The sequence below is a fragment of the Protopterus annectens genome, chromosome 2.part0, assembly GCF_019279795.1.
Source record: "Protopterus annectens isolate FY-2018-M chromosome 2.part0, PAN1.0, whole genome shotgun sequence".
NCBI lineage: Eukaryota > Metazoa > Chordata > Ceratodontiformes > Protopteridae > Protopterus > Protopterus annectens.
Window position 1 is genome coordinate 506,996,931 of NC_056728.1, and position 14,217 is coordinate 507,011,147.

Consider the following 14,217-nt stretch of genomic DNA (forward strand, 5'->3'; position numbering starts at 1 on the left):
CCCTCCTAAGGATAAAGAGTGTCAAGCGGGCTCCTCCTGGGAAGGCTAGACAGACTTCTGTGCCTCAGAAGTCCCTTTCCTGATAAACCAGGTACTGTGTGACTATCCTGTTCTTCACAGTCACTTTCCTCTTTCTCTTTGCCTCTCTTTCACTCCCTCTTCCAGTTTAGCTAAAGATTATCCAGGATTCCTGGGTTCTTTCCATTATCTGCCAGTCGTATTTTCTTGTCTGGAAATCTCTTCCCCTCCCCTTTTATGGGAATTCCGAAGCCCCCTCAAGGACAGCTGTCCTTCTTTCCAGGGTTGCTTTGAGATCTTTGGACTCTGGGTATATTCAAGAAGTACCTGTGTCCCAAAGGGGGGAAGGGGTTTTACCCCAGGTTGTTTCTAGTGCCCAGGAAAGAAGTTACCTGGAGATCAGTTCCTCTCTCATCTAAACACTTTTCTGAAGGTGCCCTCTTTTCAAATGTTGTCTCTTCAGACTTTCTCTTTTGCTTTCTGAGGCTTATCTTGTATCTCTTGGCTGACAAAGTTTGCAGACGACTGCAAACTGGGCACCATAGTGGAAAGTGCATCGGGCACGGATATCCTTCAGAAGGGACTCACGGAAACAGATAGCTGGTGCCAGAGCCATGGCCTGAAGTTAAACGCCAAAAAATGTATAGTCATACCCTTCGGAAAAGCAAGGTAACACCAAGCTACCATATAGGTGGCAATCCACTAAGCACAGAAGAGGTTATCAGGGACCTGGGGACCCAGGTTGACAGTGGCCTTTCTTTTGACACTCGCGTTGCTAAAGTGGTTAGAAAGACCTTCTACATTGCCCACCTGATCATGAAGGGATTCACATCCAGATCAAGTGAGGTCATTGTTCCCCTGTACTCTTCACTTATCAGACCAATGATCGAGTACAATGCCCCATTCGGGATGTATCTCACCCGACACCTGCAGCAGTTGGAGAGACCCCAAAAGTTCCTCACCAAAAGGATAAAGGGACTCCAAAATCTGTCATATGCTGCCAGATTGAAGAAACTCCAGCTCTATTCAGTCGCATACCGTCTGCTCAGAGGTGACATGTGCCTGACATACAAACTAATGGGCACAGTATTTTTTCATATAAGGGGTGGCGTAAGCCACAAAACTTTGGGCTAGGCTTATAAATGCCTTAGGGCAGATAGCCTAGTATAAACCTATGAACCTATGAACCACTAATGTCCTTCCACTTCACTGTTGCAGTATTCATTACAATAGGGGAATCCCCTACCAAGGGTGGCCTATCAACCAGGCAGTATACCAACGCTTTTGAGTTGCGTTCAGGTACACAGTACGTCACATGTATTCTTCTTGTGAAGGGTAGGGCATAAAGGTAGCATCTGGACATACTATCCTCAGAACTTCTTTGCTGCCAGTCCAAACGCCATCTTTTGATCGTCGGTCTGAATGCCCATTACGTTGTTGGTTCACCAAACCGTTACAGATAAGTGCCCTGTTAGGATTTTGTTGTCTTATTTTTCTTTTGCTATACCATTGCTTGTGGGATTTCATGTCATCCACAAAGGGCAAATGCCAGTGTGGCAACAGATTCCCCATAAAGATCCATCACGAACAGTGTTTGTTTTGCTTTGGCGATTCGCACAACCATATGTCCTGTTCTGTCTGTCAAGCCTTTGTTCCCAAAACCCTTCATAGTAGGCTTTCTTCTTTGGTGCTTTATCTTGAGAATCAACATGTTAAGCTTCTTGGTAAAGAGACAGTGGGTGGAACTTCCCACTCCAAGGGGCATCTGCCTGGGAAGAAGGCCAAGAAGCCTAGGTTGGAATCTTCTGCTGTTCAGTTTACACCAGACATCCCTCCCAAGGTAAGTGATTGCTTGGAGGTTTGCCCACCTTGATCGCTGGATTCTTCTTTTGCAACTGGGTTGGAGACCTGCAAGGATCCAACCTTAGACACATCCAAGGAAGCATTGCAGATGTCTACTTCAGACATTCAGGGGGGAACTATGGCTGATGATTCGTGAGGGGACTAGAGGGGTTCCCCAAATTTTAGTCAGAGAAGTTGTCCCTATTACAGCTATTGAATGTCGTCCAGGGTCGGAGCCTTCCAGATTTTTTTTAAGGCAGACGTCTCCTTAAAAAAGGCAGAAGACTAAATATATTTTCTCAGCTAATAAGGATCCACAGAGTGAATGTCTGTCCTTCACTCAGGTTGTTTAGTGCTTTGATGGCTTTAAAACCTCTTCATTGAGTTTCTGTTCCAACCCCCCCCCCCTGGTCCTCTACCCCACTTAAGAGACCCAGAGAACAGGATTCATCTTAGGAGGAGGCAGAATCAGAGGAAGAATCCCTTGCTTACTCCTCATAGATTCCTACTCCTTTGGACTGTGAATCAGTGGAAGAGCAATCCTACCAGTCCTGATACTTGCATTGAAGAGATTTCTTTTGTGGACACTATCTCTAGGATGATAGAGTTCTATAAATGGGATTGTGCTCAAGTTTCTGAGATTCAAAAACTTATTATGAGCTACTGTAGATGGATTCTCCCAGGTCTTCTGCTGTCCTTCCTGTTTTGGCTGCCTTGTCTGGATGCCTTTTCTAATGCCTCTAAGGCTGTAGATTCTCAGCTCCCTGCCCCCAAGAAACCTGATGGGTTCTATAGGGTGCTTGAGGACTGTAGGTTTTTGTACAAGTGTCCTTCTTCTGACCCCTCGGTGGTGTCAGTAGCTTTTGACAGACCTTCTCAATTGCTTCCTTCTCCTAAGTTCCTGCCTTATGATAAAGATAGCAGAGCTTGGAAAGGCTAGGCAAGAAGATCTGTACTTCTGACACCTTGGCTTTTAGGGCTGTTAGTTAGTAGATCCATATGTCCAGGTACTTGCTGACTGTACTTTCCTAGGCCTGTGAGGTGATTTCTGATCTTCCAGACCCTGAAAGTAAATATTCTGTGTTTTCCCTTTTAGGGACTTCCTCCCAGGTGGCTCATCATTCTATCAAGTTTAAGTGTAGTTGTGATGCAGCAGATGCTTTTTCTAGGACTGGTGCTTTTGGGTCAGTGATGGAGGTATTCTTGGCTTCAGTTTCAACCCTTGCCTGATCATATTAAGACTAAATTGATGGATGCCCCTCTAAATAATATTGGTTGGTGAGGCTGCTGCTGATTTAAGTTCCTTCAGGATAAGGGCAAGGCTATACAGGAATGTAAACATTTATTTATTTCTCCTGTGCTTAAATTTCAGAGAAAATACCCCAATAAGCCAGCCTGTGTTCGCAGGCAATCTTGCCCTCCTAAGGATAAAGAGTGTCAAGCGGGCTCCTCCTGGGAAGGCTAGACAGACTTCTGTGCCTCAGAAGTCCCTTTCCTGATAAACCAGGTACTGTGTGACTATCCTGTTCTTCACAGTCACTTTCCTCTTTCTCTTTGCCTCTCTTTCACTCCCTCTTCCAGTTTAGCTAAAGATTATCCAGGATTCCTGGGTTCTTTCCATTATCTGCCAGTCGTATTTTCTTGTCTGGAAATCTCTTCCCCTCCCCTTTTATGGGAATTCCGAAGCCCCCTCAAGGACAGCTGTCCTTCTTTCCAGGGTTGCTTTGAGATCTTTGGACTCTGGGTATATTCAAGAAGTACCTGTGTCCCAAAGGGGGGAAGGGGTTTTACCCCAGGTTGTTTCTAGTGCCCAGGAAAGAAGTTACCTGGAGATCAGTTCCTCTCTCATCTAAACACTTTTCTGAAGGTGCCCTCTTTTCAAATGTTGTCTCTTCAGACTTTCTCTTTTGCTTTCTGAGGCTTATTTTGTATCTCTTGATCTCAAGGATGCTTATCTCCATATCCCTATTTATCCCTTTTTCAGGAAGTTTTTTATGTTTCTGTATTGTTTCCTGGCATTTTCAGTTCTCTGCTTTGCCCTTTAGCCTTTCTATTGCTGCAAGGTTATTCACCAAATGCCTCGCTGCTGTGGTTGGTTTTTGCAGGTTTCAGGGGATCCATGTCTTTCCTTACTTGGAAAAGCACCTGATCTGATGTTGACCTTTTCATTCTTCATCACCACTGGGTTTGGCTCTGATCCTCAAATCATACTCTGCCCCATACACTAGACTTTGGATCCAGCTCTTGAGCTCCTCTCTTTACCCATAATGCTCTACTTCATCCCAAACACCTCAGATCTCATTTGCCACCATTGTGGTTAGACATAGGTTCCGCTCTAGAGCTGTAAGTGATTGTTTTTTGGCTAACCCCTTTGGATAGTCCTCTTATTTCAATTTCTTCTCCCCTTTAATTTTTTTTCCTCCCTCTGAGACATTTGCTGCCATTAGGAATTAGTGTTTTTTTTTCCTTGTTTGTATACTTTATTCTACTTTGGCAGTTGGCTGTCAGATACCATTATATTATTGGTATATTCTCGTTACCTATTTATGTATTTCTGTCATGCCAGTGCTGATATTTCTTTATTTCTTTTTTTTTTTTTTTTTTTTTTTTTTTTGTTTTTTTGATTGGTTGTTTGCTTGTGTGACTTATGTTGTTTCCTGTCTCTGCTATGTCAGAGAAACTGACAGGCTTTAAGAAATGCACTTCTTGTGGAGATAAGATCCCTGACTCAGATGCCCATGACAAGTGCATTTACTGCTTAGGACCTGATCACCTCAGTATGGCCTGTTCAATATGCCTGACTTTTAATCCCAGAGTTTTAGCCGACAGGCACAACAAAAGTACAGTTTTGTACCTACCATAAATGTAGATGTCCGATAGATATGCAACTGCAGTCATAACATATGGGTTGTCCTGCCTCAGGCAGCCCTCGGTTGGCCGAATTCCAAAGTCTGGGTCCGGCGTCGGCTGGTGTCGCCTCCTCTCCGACGTCACAACGGCTGGAGTATAAAGGCATCGGCCGACGCCATCTTCTTCAGTGTTTCTTGCCCCAGATGTCAGGTGCCCTCTTAGGAAGGCTAAATTTGGTAAATGGATAAAAACAATCCCAAACATGCACAACAGTAATAAACAGATACACCATAGGAGATACCCCCAGCTGAAGGGAAAAGGGGGTAGGGACCCAAAAAGAAGGATACAGAGGGGTAGGAGGGTGGGAAAATCCAACTGCAGTTGCATATCTATCGGATATCTACATTTATGGTAGGTACAAAACTGTACTATGTCCTTCAAGAATGCAACTGCAGTCATATCATATGGGTTGAATACCATAGCCAAGCTGGGGGTGGATGGAACTATGATAAGGATGGTGTAGCTAAAGTCCCTTGCAGGACTGCCGAAGCAAAGCCTGCTCGGGATCTGGAGTATAAGGGCAGGTGGTAGTGCTTGGTAAATGTATGCATGGAGCTCCATGTAGCAGCCTCTAAAATGTCCTTTGTTGCCACTCCTCTTAGGAAAGCTGTGGAAGTGGCTATAGCTCTGGTGGAGTGTGGCCTAATATTGGCTGGCACACCTTTTCCATGAAAAGAATAGCAAAATCTGATGCAATGTCCAATCCATTTTGAAATTGTTTGTTTGGAAATTGCTTTTCCTTGTACTCCAGCAGCATAGGCTACAAACAGCTGGTCAGACTTTCTGGTGGCCTTAGTTCTGTCCAAGTAGTAGCGTAGTTGTCTGTGTATGTCCAAAGTATGCAGTAGTTTTTCTCCCCTATTTTGAGGATTGGGGAAGAATGTAGGTAGCTGAATAGCTTGATTTAGAGATACCCTGGAAATAACTTTTGGCATGAATGTAGGATTGGTTCTTAGAGAGACTCTGTCTTGATGAAAAATGAGGAAGAGGGGCACTGCCATGAGTGCCTGTATCTCCGAAACTCTTCTTGCAGAAGTGACTGCCAATAAGAAGGCCGTCTTCCATGAAAGAAATTGCATTTCTGAGGTTGCTGCTGGCTCAAATGGAGGAAGAGTTAGTTTTTCCAACACGTAGTTGAGGTCCCATGCAGGTACTGGCTGTTTTCTGGGAGGTTTGATATTCTTTATCCCTCTTAGAAACTGTCTTAGCAGAGGATGCGAAAACACAGGAGGGTCACAGTTGTATTTTGCTGAGATTGCTGAGGCATGAATCTTTATTGAGGAGTATGAGAGTCCAGTATGAAATAGTTCTGCCAAGTATTCTAATATCTGAGGTATACTCAGTAATGCTGTGTCCTGACCCCTTTTGGCATTCCAGATGCTGAATCTCTTCCACTTGGCTGAATAGGCTTTTCTGGTGGAAGGTCTGCGTGCTTCCAGCAAGATCTCTTGAACAGATTTGGAAAGAGAGTTAGGTGTTGAAGTCATGGTAGCCTCCAGGCTGTCAGATGCAATGTTTTCAGGTCTTGATGTACAGTCCTGTAATTGTGTTGCGTTAGGAGCAGGGGCCATAGGGTCAGAGGCCATGGTTTGGTCCGAGTTATGGTCAATAGCAATGGGTACCAGTGCTGCCTTGGCCAGTCTGGAGCTATCAAGATGCCTGTTGGTTGTTCTGCTTTGATTTTCAGTATCACCTTGGTCAGCAGAGGCAGGGGAGGGAATGCATAAATTTTTGGAGAATTCCAGCTGAAGGAGAGAGCATCCGTTTTCCAAGCTAGAGGGTGGTGAGTCCTTGTGCAGAACTTTTCCAGGTGATGATTTAAGTGGGAAGCAAAAAGATCTATGTCCGGTCTTCCCCATGTCCTTGTCAGTTGAGAGAAAATGTGAGGGTGCAGCATCCATTCGTGTGGATCCATGAAATTTCTGCTCAGATTGTCCGCCAGTACATTGTCCTTGCCTGGTACAAAGTGTATCTTCAGGCTCAAGGATTTTTCCCAGAGAAGCATTGTTAGTCTGCAGAGGGGATAAGAATGAGTGCCTCCCTGCTTGTTTATGTACCACATGACAGTGGTGTTGTCTGTCCTTATTAGCAAGTGTCCTTGTTGCAGTGATTTTTCGAAAGTCTCGATGGCATGTATCACTGCCAACATCTCCTTTTGGTTTATGTGCAGATGTCTTTCCTTTGGCGTCCATAGACCTTGCATGCATCTGCCTTCCATGTGCGCCCCCCATCCATGGTCTGAGGCGTCTGTTGTAATCATTTGGCCTGCTTTGAGGTCTGTTGAAAGACATGCCTTTGTTTAGTTGACTGGCTTGAGCCCACCATAGAAATTCCTTCTGCAGACATGGAATAAGTGGGATTATGTCCTCTAGGCTGTTGTTGTGTTGAGACCATAAGTTTTTTAAATACCATTGCAGCTTTCTCATCTGAAGTCTTGCCAAAGGTATCAGAAGGATGCAAGATGCCATGAAACCCAGGGCCTGCAGGATTTTCCTTGCAGTCAGCTGGGAAAGCTTTGCTAGGCCTTTGAAGTACTCTGGTAAATGCTGCTGTTTTTCCTCTGTGAGGTAGGCCATTTGGGTTTCCGTGTCCAGTTTGGCTCCTAGGAATGTAATCTGTTGGGATGGTAGTAATTTTGACTTCTGAATGTTGACTGTGTATCCCAAGGCCTGCAGTAGATGCATGACATAGTCCAAATTCCCTTTTAAGGTTTGTTTGTTGTCTGCTTGTATGAGGCAGTCGTCCAAGTAGGGGTATATTTGAATTCCCTGCTGTCTGCAGTGTGCCACTACTGATGCCAGGCATTTCGTGAACACTCTGGGCACAGTAGACAAGCCAAACGGCAATGCTGAGAATTGATAATGCTCTGTCCCTGCAAGAAATCTGAGGTATCTTCTGCAGCTTTGTCTGATTGGGACATGCAGGTATGCCTCCTTGAGGTCCAGAGTGACCAGCCAAGACCCCTTGCCCAGCATGGGAAGAAGTTGCTGCAACGTCAGCATTTTGAACTTTGGCACAATGAGGAAAGTGTTTAGATTTGACAAGTCCAGTATGGGTCTCCATTTGTTTTCTTTTCTTGGAACAAGGAACAGTCTTGAATAAAATCCCTGGCCTTGCTCCTGAGGAGGAACCCTTTCTATTGCTTTTATACTTAATAGCTTTGAAACTTGAGTGAGTGCCTCTGCCCTTTGATGATGTGGCAGGTTTGGCATGCCTTGTCTTATTGGTAATGTGTGGAAGTGGAATCTGTAACCTTTGTCTATCAAATCCAGAATCCAATTGCCTTTGGTTAAGATATGCCAGTTTTGTGAGAATAAGGCTAATTTTCCGCCCAAAGGTGCTTCTCTTTGAACCTTTGTAGGCGGTACGAAAGTGAAGTCATTGTGATTGTCGTTGTGGTGCAGCTGAACTGTCTGCGCCACTTCTTTGATTTGGAGGTTGCCAGTGGCGGCCCCTGTAAGATCCTCGGTATTGCCCTCTACCCCGGGCACGTCTGCTTTTTCCCCTTTGAAACTTGTCAGAGCCGGGGAAGGACCAATTCTATGAGGGCCAGTTTCTGCTGAATCTGGGTGGCTGAACCTGGAGGAAATCCTTGACTGTCTGTACTGACTTTGCTTTTTCCTCTATGGATTTCAATACATCTTGTGCAGCAGCACCAAAAAGCTTTTGTTTTTCCAAAGGTGCATCCAGTAACTTTACTTCAGCATTGTCAGGCAAAGACTGATCCTTCAACCAAGCATGTCTACGTATCACAGCCCCAGTCATAGCTGCCCTACATGAAGCTTCCAGTGCATCATAACCACACTGCAGAAAATGGTTATTAACCTGCTGAGTGTTATGTATATGATCCTGCAGTGCCTTTTTATCAATAGGCTCAGGAGAGGCTAACTTTTTCTGTAAATCATCCAGGAGAAAATCTTGGTACTGAAACATGTGAAAAAGGCAGTTAAGAGACCTCATGGCTAGGGTAGTAGAGGTATATACTTTTACCCCATCTCTCCAGGGACCTTGCTTCTCTGTCAGCTGGCAGTGGGTTTTTGGCAGAGGAGGAAGCCACTCCCTTGGGGCCCTGTGAAATGGTTTCTAGATCCACAGAGTGGGCCTTACAAAGGTGCTTGTGAGTGTCAGGGACCCTATAATATCTGTCCGGCTTGACAGGAGCAGGAGGAAGAGAATCAGGGTTGGCACTGGAGTCAGAGAAAACATCATCCAAAACATCCATAACTGGAGGGATAGCCAAAGGTCTGTGCTGGGGAAGCTTGAGGAAAGTACGAAGCCTTTTCCTGGAGTCAGAGAATTCCTGACCCTGCCATTGAAAATGTTCCCTCATGGAATGCAGGACTTCCCCAAATGAGAAATCCTCTGGAGGGGAGGCAGGGGGAATTGATTCCTCAGCATCAGAGTCCTCGTAGGCCTGGAAGGGATCTTCTTGAGTATCAGAATGCTCAGAATCCCCAGAGGCTTCATCCGAGGAGGGGTCGTCCACCTGCTCAGTTCTAGGCCTTTTCTCTGCAGGTGGCTGAGAACCCCTGTCCGGATGAGGCTGAGACCCCCTGATAAGGGAAATAAGATCTGCAGCCAGAGACATGATCTGCTTATCAGATGAAGGGGCCTGGGCAGGTTTAGGATGGGCCTTGGCCTGACTGGCGGCCTTAGCACATGCAAAGGCCTTGATGGACATGGATACAGGAGGCCTAGCAGCCCCACGTGCAGGCGTTACCTTGTCCACAGGTATGGTGTCGGGTAGATCCAGAACTTCGGTTTCCGGAGGAAAATCAACAACTGACACCGGAGAGATCTCCGAGACCGAAGGTCGTGTTAACGCTGTGTCGTCAGCCTGGAGCGGTAGATTTACCACTTCCGAAGGGACCGGAGCGGTAGCAGAGGGTTTAGGAGTAACATCGGTAGTGGAGGCGGGCCGAGAATGTCAGTCCCGGTCCTTGCGTTTTTTAGCAGATTGGGTTGTCGGTTGATCCGATGGCATGATATACGCAAAAGATTCACCGAAGAAGTCCTCGGCGAATTCTGCCCGGTGCCTGAGAGTGCGCTTATTAAAGCAGGCACAAGCAGCACAGGCCGAGACGTCATGGTCTGGGCCCAGGCAAGGAAGGCAGAGAGAATGGAAGTCCTTATGAGGTATTTGTTTACCACAAGACAAACAATTATTAACTTTCTCAATTTGTTCTGACATCGGCTGAGGCAAGAATAAATGTTCCCCAACGGGGTACTTAGCTTTTAGATGACTTCGGTACTGAAAACACAGGAGCTGACCGACCGGCACTTGCGAACTGCTTCTGCTTCGGGCACCACGCGGCAAGAAAGACTGAAGAAGATGACGTCGGCCGATGCCTTTATACTCCAGCCGTTGTGCCGTCGGAGAGGAGGCGACACCAGCTGACGCCAGACCCAGACTTTGGAATTCGGCCGACCGAGGGCTGCCTGAGGCAGGACAACCCATATGTTATGACTGCAGTTGCATTCTTGAAGGACATCTGATACTCTGAGGTCTCTTGCTTGCTTCTTCTGGGGCTCAAACCCTGTCGAAATCAGTAAAGTCTGTTTCTTCGGAAACCAAAAAGAGGTCTCCATCAAAGTCTTCCAGAGTTTCATCAGAGCCATTGGAGAAGATCCTAAAAACTTTGGATCTGGTTTCCCCAGATCCTAAACCCGGAGCCTTCCTTTGGATCCTAAGCTCTTTTTGGATCCTACAGTATCGGCTCCTATAGTAATTTTCTCCACTTCCTTCAACCTCTTCATCAGATCCCAAGGCCTTAGATCTGAGATCTAGCTCTTCCACAGAAGCGTCTCCTTCCTTGCTAGGCCAAATTGTCCAGACTCGAGAAACACTCCAGACCATCATCCACAGCATCTTCCAGTTCTTCAAGGGGTTTGTCAGAGGCAGATGTGGATAGGATGATGCAGAAATTTCTCAGGGCTTAGATCCAGATTGGGGTCCTGTAAGCTCTGTCCACTCTTGGGTCTCTGAGTGCACCTACTAAGTCCATTCCCTCTCCTTCTCCAATCTGACCAGTAGTTTCAGAGTCCCAGGATACAGGATCCCTAAGAGGTTTCGCGTCTGATCCGAGGAAGATATCTTCCTTTACTCTGGCGGTGTCCCATGACCGGTTGTACTCCAGTACTGTCTGATCAGATCAGGTCTCTGGTCTGAGACGTTGAAGCTGGATCCAAGGGGTTGGGTTTGGCTCTGGTTTTGTTGGATTCGTTCCTTCCTCTTGGAGCCTTAGTCCTAGACAGCTCTGATCCGATTGTCCCCTTGAGGCTACCCCATAGCCCAGACATATGGAGAATACAGGAGAGTGTTGTCACATGTAGTACACAACCAGTACTTGCCAGAAATTCCTGCATCTCCTTTTGTGTTGCTGTAGGTTTCTTGGCATCCTCCCTGACAAGTTTTCCTCTTTTTTGGAGGGACCTCCAGTTCTTTGCAACGTCACTGTTGTCCCATATTTCTCCACATTTTGATGACTGTGTTCCATAGTATATCCAATGCTGTGGAATTTTTTTTTGTACCCTTCTCCTGACTGATACCTTTCAACAATTAGATCCCTTTGATGCTTTGTAAGTTCTCTGCGAACCATGGCTTTTGCTGTAGCAAGCAACTGAGTTAAGTGTAAGGAAAATCCAGTTAGGACAGCTGAACTTTATTTGGGGTTAATCAGAGTCTCTTTAATTGATGGCAGGTTATGTACCCAAGAAGACTGAATGCTTTAATTATATCAAAAGGTGCTTCAACAAAGTATTACTTTAAGGGTGTGCACACTTATGCAACCAGCTTATTGTACATTTTTTATTTTTTATATTTTTTCCCTAACAGATTTGTTTGTTTTTCGTTTGAGTTGTACAGGTTATAGGTCACATTAAAGGTGGGAAAAGTTTTGAAATGGTTTATTGTGGTCTCATTTTTTTTTGTATCACAAAAACATGGCATTTTAACAGGGGTGTGTACACTTTTTATAAACACTTAATCTTCCTCGGAGGCTTCAGCTCTGAGAGGGAGGTGGGCGTTTCTCCTGGTCCTTCATCCTTCCATGTGGCAGAAAGGACCTGTTGTCTAAACAGAGAACTGTCTTCTTTTATCTTTGATCCCACCCCTCTCCCATCTTTGGTTCTGAGCGCTGAGCTCATCAGACCTATTCCACAAGGACAGACAGTCTGCAGACGGTTCCTCTACAGGAACCTTTCTTTTGATACCTCTCCTGGTCATTCCACAGAGGAGGTTCCTTGGAAGAGGATATGTAAGAGGAGACACACAGACTCTCACCCATGGAGTCTCTCACAGAAGACACTGATTTTAATAAGGGAGAGGGGATCCCCCAGATCAACACCTGATGACATCTCCTTTGGAGAGGTCCTCGAGGTCTTCAAACAGAAGGGTGGCTGGTCTTCCCAATGTCCTTCTCCTGAAGAATCAGTGTGTCTGGAGGCTTTCTGTTCTGAACCATCTACATTTTGGGTGACCCCCTCCCCCAAAAGATGAACTGACTGAGGTTCCTTGCTGGTTTTGAAAGGAACAGGACACTGCCGAGCCTATTCCCAAAAATCTGGACAAAATTCTGGTCCTTCCTGCTGATGGACCCCACTGGAGCAAGTGAGTTCCAGTTGTTGCTATGGTGGTGGGGACAGCCAGCAAGAAGGAACTAGCTGAGCAGAGCTCCACTGTTCATCCTCCTGAACAGGGAGTACAGAGTGATGGACAGGTTTGGAAAGAGAGTGTTTGCCTCCACTACTTTCACTCTGAGATCCCTAAAGTGTAGGGCGCATTTCACTTGACTGCAAAGAGATTTGACTAAGGATTTATCGTATAATCTGAATCCACATCTTTTGAGGATTTCAAAAAGATGTCCTCTCAACCGACCACTCTACTGTCCATTTCTAATGTGTTGAAGAGGCTAATATCCCATGCAGCGTAAGGTACCTCACGAGCTACCAGTTCAGGTATAGTCTTTAGGAGACATGCCTGGATGCGGTTGTGCGATTTTGTGGAGCTCTTCATGACATTCTTTGTCAATGCCCCATTTGATGGCACTTCTTGTTCGGGCCATCAGTCGAGGGCATGCTTACCTGCAGTGAACAGGAAGGAAAGACTCTGTTGTAGGAATCAAATTTTCTACCCCTCAACGGACCTTCTCTAGAAACGATTGAGGTGACAAGATGTGGTTCCAAAAATTTCAGACACCTTTCCTGAGTTCACAAGGGGATAATTCGTCCAGAGGCAGAGGAGGAAATGTTAATGGTAGACGTCACCCTAGAGGCAGAGGGGGCATGCCGAGCCAGGGTTTTAGGGGTTCCTTTTCCGATGGGCCTTATCAGCACTCCTGTAGCGCTGCCAGACTGTTCAACTCTGGAGGCAGTCGGGGATCATTTCTCTCTGCACCTAGATGCCTGGACAGGTATTACAAAGATTCGTGGGTGCTAAGAATCATATGTGGAGGTTACTACATACCATTCTCCCTTCCAACCCCTCCTCAGAAGAAGAAACTTTCCGACATTCCACCTAGCAGTTAGAGGAAGGATGCTGCACAAGAAATACAAAAGCTGCTGCAAAAAAGTCATCCAAGAGGTTCCACCCCACCTGATCGGATTCAGAACTTACTCTCACTTCTATTTAGTACAAGAGAAAACAGGGGACCCTAAGACCTGAGTCAAACCTGTATGTAAAGAAGGCGAAGTTCTGTATGGTCATGGTTCAGTCCATCTTGCCTCTTCTATGCAAGGATGGTTGGATGTGCTCTGTAGAGCTCCAGGATGTGTACTATCACATAAAAATAGACAGGTGATCCAGGAGACATCTGTGCTTTCAGCTGGGAGCCAATTATTACCAGTTCAGAGTACTGCCCTTTGGACTCACCACAGCTCCCAGGGTGTTTACCAAATGCATGGCAGTTGTGGCAGCTCACTTAAGACTGAAGGGATTTCATGTGTTTCCATATCTCAACGATTGGCTCCTCACCGCCTCATCCGAGCATCAATTTTTACAAGTCAGGGACTAGTTACTCCAGGTTTCTAATATCTTGGGCTTCTCAATAAATCATGCCAAGGCAAATCTAGTCCCGGTACATACTCTGGAATTCATAGGGACACTTTTGAATACTATAGCTCAGGTGGCTTTCTTACTTCTCCATCGCATCACATCTTTGCTTCAGCTGACTTCAGCTTCGGCCTTTACATTGTCACCTGTCTCCTCCAGCAATATTAATACTAAAAGCTCTGAGGTCAGTGTCAGAGGCCACACTTCTGGTTGCTTTAGCATGATTCATTCTTTTTGTGCATTCTTCAGTGGACCTTGGTGTACAGTGGTCTATTCTTTTTCAGCCCCTATCATTTCCCATAAAACTCGCTCCAATCTGCAAACATCATATTCATTGGTGGATTCAGTCTATCTTTTCCTGGGCAGACCGTTCATTCTTCTGCCCTCAGTTACCACAG

At 45.8% G+C, this 14,217-nt stretch overlaps 1 protein-coding gene across 1 annotated transcript in view; it reads left to right on the forward strand.

The window, feature by feature from the left end:
- Window positions 1–14,217, forward strand: part of HOOK3 (hook microtubule tethering protein 3) — a 2,251,851-nt gene that overhangs the window by 1,260,334 nt on the left and 977,300 nt on the right. The window lies entirely within an intron of this gene.